The sequence below is a fragment of the Moschus berezovskii genome, chromosome 6 (assembly GCF_049115385.1).
Source record: "Moschus berezovskii isolate FMDL1 chromosome 6, NW_MosBer_1.0, whole genome shotgun sequence".
Lineage (NCBI taxonomy): Eukaryota > Metazoa > Chordata > Mammalia > Artiodactyla > Moschidae > Moschus > Moschus berezovskii.
In genome coordinates this window covers 37,159,780-37,170,476 of record NC_142465.1, presented here as the reverse complement: position 1 = coordinate 37,170,476, position 10,697 = coordinate 37,159,780, and the positions used below count along the sequence as shown (strand labels likewise).

The 10,697-nt window shown below is 36.5% G+C and overlaps 1 pseudogene; it reads left to right on the top strand.

Annotated features, from left to right (window-relative positions):
• Positions 1 to 302: 302 nt before the first annotated feature.
• LOC148777595 (large ribosomal subunit protein eL37-like) lies at positions 303 to 588 on the top strand (annotated as a pseudogene).
• The last annotated feature ends 10,109 nt before the right edge of the window (positions 589 to 10,697 follow it).

Here is a 10,697-nt window from a genome sequence, read left to right as displayed (position 1 = left end):
ACTTTTTCAATCAGAAAGGGTTTGGATTGAAGCTGAGAACAGATTAAGGAGCTTGCTGGCTGATCTCCTGTGTTCTTCCTGCACTGGGGCCCCACCCACAACCAGAAGAGACTTTCTAGCCCACCGCGCACTGTGCTGGTGAGAAAACCAAACCTCAGGAGTTAAGCAAATTCCATGCTGAGTAGTTAAAACTATGACTTTGGTTTGATTACAATAAAATCTCCAGAGGGCAATTTTTTACTTTAAGTATTTATAAATTGTTAGCGTTAATATTAAAAATATAGAAAGTTGGGCAGAGCAAGATGACAAAGGGAACCTCATTATTGGGAAAGCATCAGAATAAGACACACACGCTGTGCTGCTGCTGTGGCTCTAAAGCCCACCACCTTCAGAAGTCAATCTGTGGCAAATGTGGCTATCCTGCCAAACGAGAGAGAAAATATAACGAGTGCTAAAGCTAAAAGACGAAATACCACCCGGACTGGTCGAATGCGGCACCTAAAATCTGCACAGGGCAGATTCAGGCATGGATTCCATGAAAGAACAACACTTCAACCCAAGAGGGCAGCTGTCGCAGTATCCAGTTAATCTTAAGGATTTCAATGATTAGTCAAGCAGTATGTGTTCTGGCTTTAAAAAGCAAAGCAAAATAAAAATATAAATTTACAAGGAGTATCGTACTAAATTATCTTTCTAAAGAAAGTAAATTTTAAATTTTTTAAAATATTAATTTTTTTCTATAACACGTCATTGAAAAATATAAATTCAGGATAGTGCAAAAGATAAATACACAACTTAACAAACTGTGATGTAAACACTGATGAAAATACCATTAGGTCAAAAAATAGACAACAGATTGCCAACATTCGGAAGATCCCTCTGTGCCCCTTCGAATTGCAACCACTTCTCTACCTCCTTTCCAAGAGGTAACCATTATCCTGGCTTGAATAATAGACTCCTTGCTTTGCTTTAGAGTTTCAGCCATCTAATATACATGCCTAAAATTATGCTTGTCTTATTACTGATCTTAGAAAAGCATTCAGCATTTCCCCATTAGGTAAGATGTTAGTTATGTGTTTTTACAGATGCCCTTTATCACACTGAAGAAGTTTCCTTAATGTTGAACTTCATAAAATGATTTCTCTATGTCAATTGATATGACCATAAGAGTTCTCATCTTTAGACTACTGATATGGTGAATTACGTTCATAGATTTTGAACATTGAACCAGCTTTGCATTCCTGAGACAAAGCTGACTTGGTCATGGTGTATTCTTCTTTTTACATTTTGCTAGATTTAATTTGCTAATATTGTTGAGGATTTATTTATGAGTGACACTGGTCTGTAGGCATTTAGTTGTTGTTGGACTGTCTTTGTCTGATTTTGGTGTCAATGTAATGCTGGCCTCATAAAATGATTCGAGAAATGCTTTGCTCCTTTTTACTTGTTAGAAAAGATTACATAGAATGGTTTTATTAACTGTTTGGTAAAATTCTCCAGTGAAATTATCTAGGCCTGGAGACTTCTTGCAGAAGTTTTAAAACTATGAATTCAATTTCTTTAATAGTTATAAGATATCTGGTGACAATTGTGATAATCTTCTTTTATTCCTCTAATTGGTAAATAATGTTTTCTCTCTTTCTTTTGGGGAGGGTTAATATTAATAGACATTTATTAATTTTATAAATCTTTCCAAAGAGTCAGCTCTTTGTTTCATTGATTTTCTCTATTGTTTTCCTGGTTTAAATTTTATTGATTTCTGCCTTTATCTTCATTATTTTCTCCCTTTAAGTTGCTTTGCGTTCATTTTGCTTTTTTTTAGCTTCTTAAGGAGGAAGCTTAGATTATTGATATAAGATCTTCTTTTCAATATAAGCATTTAATACTATAATTTCCCTCTAAGTAGGGTTTCCCTGATGGCTCAGCTGATAAAGAATCTGCCTGCAATGAAGGAGACCCAGGTTCTGTTCCAAGGTTGGGAAGATACCCTGGAGAAGGAAATGGCAACCCACTCCAGTATTCTTGCCTGGAAAATCCCATGGTTAGAGGATTGGGGGCCTACAGTCCATAGGGTTGCAAAGAGTCAGGCACATCTGAGTGACTGGCACACACAAACTGCTTTATCTTCATCCCACAGTTTCTGTTATGTTGCATTTTATTTTTGTTCAGTTTTAAATCTTCGCTAATCTTCCTGAAGACTTCCTTTTGACCTGTGGCTCATTTAGATGCATATCATTTAATTTCCAAGTATTCGGAGATTTTCCTTTTATTATTCTACTATTTATTTCTAACTTTATCATATTATTGTCAGAGAACACACTTTTTATTTCCATTTTAAAAAATTTCTTAAGGTTTCTTTTGTCACTCAGAATATAATCTAGCTTGGTGAATGTTCAAAATGTACTTGAAAAGGAAGTTAATATAGTAGATCGCATTGATTGATTTTTAATATTGAATCAGCTTTGCATTTCTGTGATAAACTCTCCTTGTTGGTGTTGTTCTGTAACTCAGTCATGTCAGACTCTTTGTGACCCCATGGACTGCAGCATACCAGGCTTGCATGTCCTTCACTATCTCCCAGAGTTTGCTCAGATTCATGTCCATTGAGTCAATGATGCCATCCAAGCATATCATCCTTGTCACCCCCTTCTCCTCCTGCCCTCAATCTTTCCCAGAATTGGGGTTTTTTCCAATGAGTCAGCTCTACGCATCAGGTGGCCAAAATATTGAAACTGGCTTCAGCGTCAATAGGTCTCATGAATATTCAGTGGCGCGGAGGATAAAGAGTCTGCCTACAACTGCAGGAGACCCAAGTTCAATCCCTGGGTCGGGAAGACCCCTGGAGAAGGAAATGGCAACCCACTCCAATATTCTTGCCTGGAGGATCCCCATGGACAGAGGAGCCTGGCGGACTACAGTCCATGGGGTCGCAAAGAGTCGGATACGACTGAGCGACTTCACGTTTACCTTTAAGATAGACTGATTTGATCTCTGTCCTAGGGACTCTCAAGAGTCTTCTCCAACACCACAGTTCAAAAGCATCATTTCTTTGGCGCTCAGCCTTCTTTACGGTCCAACTCTCACATCCTTATATGACTACCGGAAAAAACATAGCTTTTACTAGATGGACCTTTGTTGGCAAAGTGATGTCTCTGCTTTATAATACACAGTCTAGATTTGTCATAGCTTTTCTTCCAAGGAGCAGGCATCTTTGAATTTCACGGTTGCAGGCATTGTCAGCAGTGATTTTGGAGCCCAAGAAAATAAAGTCTGTCACTGCTTCCATTTTTTCCCCTATCTGTTTGCCATGAAGTGATGGGACCAGATGCCATGATCTTAGTTTTTTGAATGTTGAATTTTAAGCCAACTTTTTCACTTTCCTCTTTCACCTTCATCAAGAAGCTCTTTAATTTATCTTCAGTTTATGCCATAAGGGTGGCGTCATCTGCACATCTGAGGTTATTGATATTTCTCCTGGTAATCTTGATTTCAGCTTGTGCTTCATCCAGCCCAGCATTTCACATGATGTACTCTGTATATAAGTTAAATAAGCAGGGTGACTATATATACAGTCTTGATGTACTCCTTTCCCAATTTTGAACCAGTCCATTGTTTTTTTGTCCGGTTCTAACTGTTGGAATTCTTGGCCGTGGTAGATTATTCTTTTTATGTGTTGCTATATTCAATTTGCTGTTGTTAATATTTCTGTCAGGTAATGTTTCTATTAACATCAGTTAGATGCAATTAGTTGATAATGTTCAGTTCTTCTATATCCTTGGTAATTTTACTATAATAATTACATTGTTTATTAAAAAGTGTTTACATTTCTGACTACAGTTATGCATTTTTGTATTTATGCTTTCAATTCTACAAGTTTTTGCTTCATGTATTTTGAAGCTCCATTGTAAGGTTCATTGACATCGAAGATCATTATGTCTTTTTGGTGAATGGATCCTTTTATCATTATGTAGTGTCCCTATTTATGGGTGGTAAATTTTTTGCTATGAGATTTCTTTGATATTAATAGAACCACCTCAGCTCCATTTTGATTAATGGTATAATTTTTCCACCCTTTTACTTTTTGTCTACTTATGCCATTACATTTGAAGTGAGTTTCTTACAGACAGCATACAGTTTGGCCATGGTTATATATCTATTCTGACAAGCTGTCTTTTAATTAATTTGTTTGGGACAGGAACCACCAACCTATAGCCCATCCATGGGCCAAATGCAGCTCACTGCCTGTTTTTGGTGTTTAATCAATAAGGTCTACTTGGAACACAGCCCAAACACTTATTTATGCTTTGTTTATGACTGCTTTTGTGCTACAATGGGCAAGTTGAACAGTTGTGACACCCTGGCCACAAAAGCGAAAATATTTATTATCTGGCCGTTTACAGAAAAACTTTGCCAACCTCTATAATTTAGAGCCTTTATATTTAATGTAAATATTGATATGTTTGGGTTTAGGTATACCATATTAATATTTATTTTCTGTTTATTTCCTCTTTTTTGTTTCTTTGTTTCCCCTTTTTGCTTTCTCTTGAGCTATTTGACTATCTTATAGTATTCCATTTTAACTTGTCTACTCTGTTTTTTGTCTATATTTATTTGCATAGTTTTTAACTATTGCTTTAGGGCATACTTAACATTTGACACATTCAGAAATAGTATTGTACCACTTTTCATAGAATGTAGAAATCCTACCATCTTTTAAGTCCCTTCATCTCTCCTGCTTTTATGTTGGCACTTTCTTACATATTATATCAACGTATATTCAAACTATTCAGATAATTTCATAATTTTTGCTTTCAAACTTCAAACACTTTTAAAATAACTCACTTTATTTTATTTACCCAGACATTTATCACTTATATTGCTCTTTTTTAAATATTGATGTTCCAGTTTTTTTGGTATCAGAGTCAGTTTGCTAGCAATAAAATCTCTTAATTTTTCTGCATCTGAGAATATCTTCATTTTATTTTCTGGAGGATATTTACATATAGAATTCTTTCCCCCCCCCTTTTTTTTTTAAGCATTTTTAAAATGTGTTACTTCCTTTCAGCCTCTGTGACTTCTGGTGAGAAATTCAGTCATTCAAATTTCTTTTTCTCTATAAGTAAGGCATCATTTTTCTCTGTCTACTTTCAACACTTTGTTCATTTCCTTTAGTTTTCAGCAGTTTGATTATGATGTTTGAGCATATCGTTGCATTTATTTTACTTGAAATTCTGTGAGCTCCTTGAATTTTTAGGTTTGTTATTTGCCAAATTTGAAAAGTTTTCAACCATGATTTTTTCGAACATTTTTCCAGGACCATATTCTTACTGTCCTCCTTCTGGGATTCTGATAACATTAATGTTAGATCTTTAGGTATTATCTCTGAGGACAGCAAGGTCCCTGAGGCGCTGTTCTTTTTCTTTTATCTCTGTTGCATATATAGATAATTTCTACTGATCTATCTTCAATTCCACTGACTCTTTGACTCTTTCTTCTGTTGCCTCCATTACATTATTAAGTGTGTCCAGTAAGATTTTCTTTTGTGGTTACTCTATTTTTCAGTTCTAAAATTTCCATTTAATTCTTTTTTATATATTTTCTGTTTTCTCTGTAGACACTTTCTATTTTCATTCATTTCAGGGATATTTGCCTTTATTGCTTGGAGCATTTTAAAATATGTTTGTCAGATAATTGCAACATCTGGGCCTTCTTGGCTTTGATGTCTACTCATCATTTTTTCCCACATCAATTGAGATTGTCCTGGTTTTTCATATGCTCAGTAATTTTGGATTATATACTGAATGTTTTGAATGTTGTGTTATTAGACTCTAGGTCTTTTCTAAATCCTATAGATCACGTCGATATTTTTATTTTGGACAACTGACCCAAATGGTTCAACTTTAAAAGACTGAAGGTTCTTTTGGTTGGGGTTTCACAATCAATTTTACTTTCAAAGCTTTTGCTATGCTGTTCAGGTGTGTCCTGTGGATGCACCATGTAGCAGCTGGTCGGGGATTTGGATGGAGTCTCTCTTTTAGTTCAGTTCTCAAAGTCTTTGTTGGTGTTCAGGATTGGATCCATGTTCAGAAGTAAGTCCAGGATTTCGTAAAGAACTTTTATGGGCTTATGTTTCCAAACTCCTCTTTTTGTAATCTCCCTGCTACTTTTAAGTTCCTTGCGCTCCCCTGTTTCAGTCCTTAGGCCAGAAACCTGGGACTTAAGTTACTCTGTTCTCCCATGCACTTGCCATGACTGTACTGAATTTGGCACAGATGGAAGATGCGGGTTGGTGGAGGTAGAAAAAGAATGAAGAAAACAACAGGGGTTTTTGGAGAGAAACCCCTCTCCCTTGGAGAGAAAGTTCTCTCTTCCTCAGAGTTTAGGTTCCTGTCCCTGTCACTGCTGCAGGAGTACTAGGGGGCTGGGGAGCAAGAAAATGAAGAAGAAACCCCAGGAGTTCCTCTGCTCTTTCTGAGCATGAGAACCCTTTTTGCAAGAAGGTTTCTAGAGTTCTCTCTGTTTGTGCTCTTCCTAGTTCAGCCTTACTCGAGTCCAAGGAGAAAGCAGGGTTAAAACAACAAACTGTCTATTCGGTGGCACTTTCAAATCCTGGTCTTCATTCCTGATCCTCCTACCACTGTTTATGTTAAAGAATCATCAACTAGCTGTACCACGCATTCTGTCCAGGTCCAGGTTCTGTAGTTACATTTAATAGCAACACACGTTGGAGTATGCTTATTTCACCTTACCCAGAACTACAATAAAACATTTTAATTGAAAAAGTATAAAATTAGAAAATTCACTTAATCGAAAAATAAGTAAGAAAAAATATTGGAGATTCATCACTCTAATAGAATTACTCTGTGCATTTGGCATATCCAACTTTCCAGATATTTTATATACAAATGTATTAGTTTTAATATGTAAAATTGGAATTGGTGTAGGTTAGTGGTAAAAACATGAATGCTGCCTAATTTAAATTTCTTCTCACTGTTAATAGTTTATGTAATCTTTTTATATTTAAAATGGATAACCAACAGGACCAACTGTATAACAAAGGGAATTCTATTTGAAGTTATATGGTAGCCCAGATGGAAGGGGAATGTGGGGAAGAAAGGATGCGTATATATGTATGGCTGAGTCCCTTTGTTGTTCACCTGAAACTATCACAGCATTGTTAATTGGCTCTACTCCAATACAAACTAACAAGTTTAATAAAAAAAAAGAAGAAAGAGAAAAAAATAAAATAAAACAAAAAATAATTTGTGTGATCTTAAGCAAACCACAAAATCTTTCAGTATAAGATAATCATAAATAAACATCTGTAAAATAGGAGTGACATCATCTGTCTACCTCACAGATTATGTGGGACACTTTAGTTAATATCTGTAAGGCACTCAATAATGCTTAATACATAATAAGTTCTATATAAGTATACATGCTGTTATGTGTGTTCTCTTTTTATTAAAAAGAAAGATCACTCTCTAACTCAACTAAGATGCATTGAGAACCTGTTATGTTGCTGTCATTAAAAAGTCAGAGACACTTTATTGATGATGGTAGTGGTATATGGCCATGGAAACAATGATTTGTTGGTCTATGATTATTAGTTAAAACTTTTTACCTTGGCAGAATTCTAATAGGCAAAGAAAAGTCAGAGTCCTTGGAAAGAAAGTCAGAATCCTCTCTCAGGTCCAGCTGCATTCCCTGTGAATGAGTCCTCAGCATAGAAGAAGTCCTCTCTAAATAGCTGAGTAGGAGGAAGCTCAGAAATGAGAACTGGGGGTGACCTGGAAGTCACATACCATCCTCTAGTTCTGGATCATAGAAACTGGGATGGAGATATGACTGTCCTTGAGTAACACAGAGAGGGCTGCTGTGCAATTCATTTTCCCTTTTGTTTTTTAAAAAAGTCTATTTTTCTCCTTTTTTGGCCAGAAGATAAGGATGCTGGTGAGGTTCAGAACATGTTCCCCCAGTACATGGCACCTTGGCAACTTGAATATTTTAAGCTAAGGGAATATAGATAAACAACAGGATAGGAAGGTCACACTGATTTTCCCTCTTCTCCCCAATGCAGGTTGTAGGACCCTCTTGAGAGAGATACCCTCCCGACATCCAGTACACAGAAGTGCCCTCATCCCCAAAGGGAGAGGAAGTCCAAACAAACAGGCCTTGATGATTTTCCCCAAGTTTACTAGCCTATCTTAAACCTTTTGTTCTATCATGCTTTTCCCCTTTCTACTCTTCATTAAACTGGCTATAAAAACGCTCAGGCTTAACCTTTTTTCTTAACCTGGAAAAAAGGACATATGCTTTTTCTTACAAAAGCACATATGTCCCTTAAAACTCATATTAAATTAATTTGTATGCTTTTCTCCTGTCAACCTGTCTTTGTCAGTTTAATTTTCAGACCCAGCCAGGGGTCGAGGGAAAATTTTCCTTCCCCTAAAGTATTAAAAAGGAACTCTAATTGTAATTTTTGAAGAATTCTTCAGTGCAAAGCCATTTAGATTGGTGAGTTTCTATTTTATGAGCTCCTGAGGGCAATTCATATTTCAGCATTGTGCAGTAATGATGTTCAGATCAATGAAGCAAAATCAGTAAGAAAATAAAAAGAATAAGAAAAATTATTCAATATGGCCACCTAAAATGTTATTTTTATGCGTGTGCATACTTACGTTTAATAAATAATAGATATAATTACATAAAATACATTTAGGAATTATTTTCAAAGTTTTGATGTCTAAGGATTTGGTTTTAGTAATTTGGAAATTTTACTTATGTGTCATGAATATTTCATTTACTCATGGCTCCAGATAAAGAAGATGTACTGTACTGAAAATAAGTATTTCTACTGGTAATTTTTAAGTGCTTTCTTTAAAAATATTAACAATATCATTAAATTTAAATTCACATTATGCTGAATCTTCATACATTGACATTTAAACCAAGTGTATTGTGAAATAATGTATACTGAAAAATCTCCTTTTAAAAAAACAACAGGGAATCCTTCATGGTCCAGTGGTTAGGACGCCACACTTCCACTGCAGGGGGCATGGGTTTGATCCCTGGTTGGGGAGCTAATATCGTGCATGCTGCACACTGTAGCCAAAAGAAAGAAATTTTTACAAATAAATAAGCAAAATTTGGAAAAAAAAAACTGTATTTCTAAAACCAGCAGCAAGTAGAATATGGACTTAAAAAAACAATTCATATATATTAAACATTACTGTGGATGGATGTTAAACTGTAGGAAACTACAGTGATTTTTAAAGTTGATTATTTCCCCCCATTCTTACGCTTTTTTCCTCTGATAATATTTTATATAATTTCCCTCCAGTACCAATATAGCCAGACTTTATTGAACATTGTGCTGTGCTTTACATATATTATTATCATTTAATCCTCATCACAGGCCTACCTACTATGCTTATTATCTCCTCTTACTGACTAAGAAAACAGAAACAGAAATGTTAAGTAGCTTGCTCCAGGTCGCATAAGTCAATGGAATACAAGATTTTAAACCAGGTCTATTGGGGGCCAAGAACCCCAGTAAATTACTGACTATGATGCAGAAATAAATAAATATCCTGTGGAAATGTAAGGGAGATGTTCAGTTTCTCCTGGGACAACCTCTTACTCCTGCATTTAATCCTTCCATCCCCATCTTCCCTACTTGATTTATATAAAGGAGTATTTCTCCAAGCAAAGAACACTTTCTTCTGACCCATGAAAGAGAAAAAGAATGGAAAGACAGCTCATGTTTTCCTTTGGGTAAGCAGCTATTTTTCAAAGACCTTTATCAGTCGTTTCAGCAAATGATGTCATGGTAGCCTGGTCTGGTATGTGGCAAGCACTCAGAAATGTCCATCTGACATGACCTCTGGGAGAACTACGTCTCCCTTTCTACTTTCTGAACCGATTCTTCTTCTGTGTGGAGGCTGTTGTCATGCAAAACTAGGGTATCTTTGACACTGTCATTTTACAGATGTACTGTATTTTCCAGCTGCTAATCTTAGAAGTGGAAATAATGATCTCAAGCTTCATTTCCCCCCTCTATTAGAGCTGAACCCTGTAATTTTGCTCGTCAGATTTGCAAATGAAGGTTATCTTATACTGTTTAGCTTGGTTTAAACGTTATCACAGTGGGCGGTTATACTCCTCCTGTCATGCTGATGAGAAGCGTGCCTGCCTGGCTGTGTTCACCAAGGCCTCCTGCTTGAAGAGGGGAGGTGTTGAGAGGGTGCTGGAAATCAATGGATGGGGTCAGTTAAGGAAGAGGATGACAGGGTCCAGGGCACTCAGCTTGGAATGCCTCCACCTCCCTGGTTCTTCAGCATTTAACCATCAAAGAGTGGTTTTTATCTCAGAGGTTTATACTTGCACAACCATCATCTTAATTCATTTAATAAGCCCAATAGCCCTATTGAGATAGGTTTTATTATCCTCATTTTCTACACTGGGAAACAGTTCTATTATGTGGAAAAAAATGATTCAAGTCGGTTTTCCAGTTGGAAACCCAGACCCAAGTGCCCGCCACCCAAGGTAAAGGACAGTGATGGAAACAAGTACTACATGCTTCTGGCAGTCGTGCCTTCCTTCCCTGCCCCCCGACTAGCTGCTTCTCTAACTTCTTCAGCTCTTACACCCACTTCACTCCTGCTTCAGTCCTCTGGTTTCTTGCCATTCCTGGA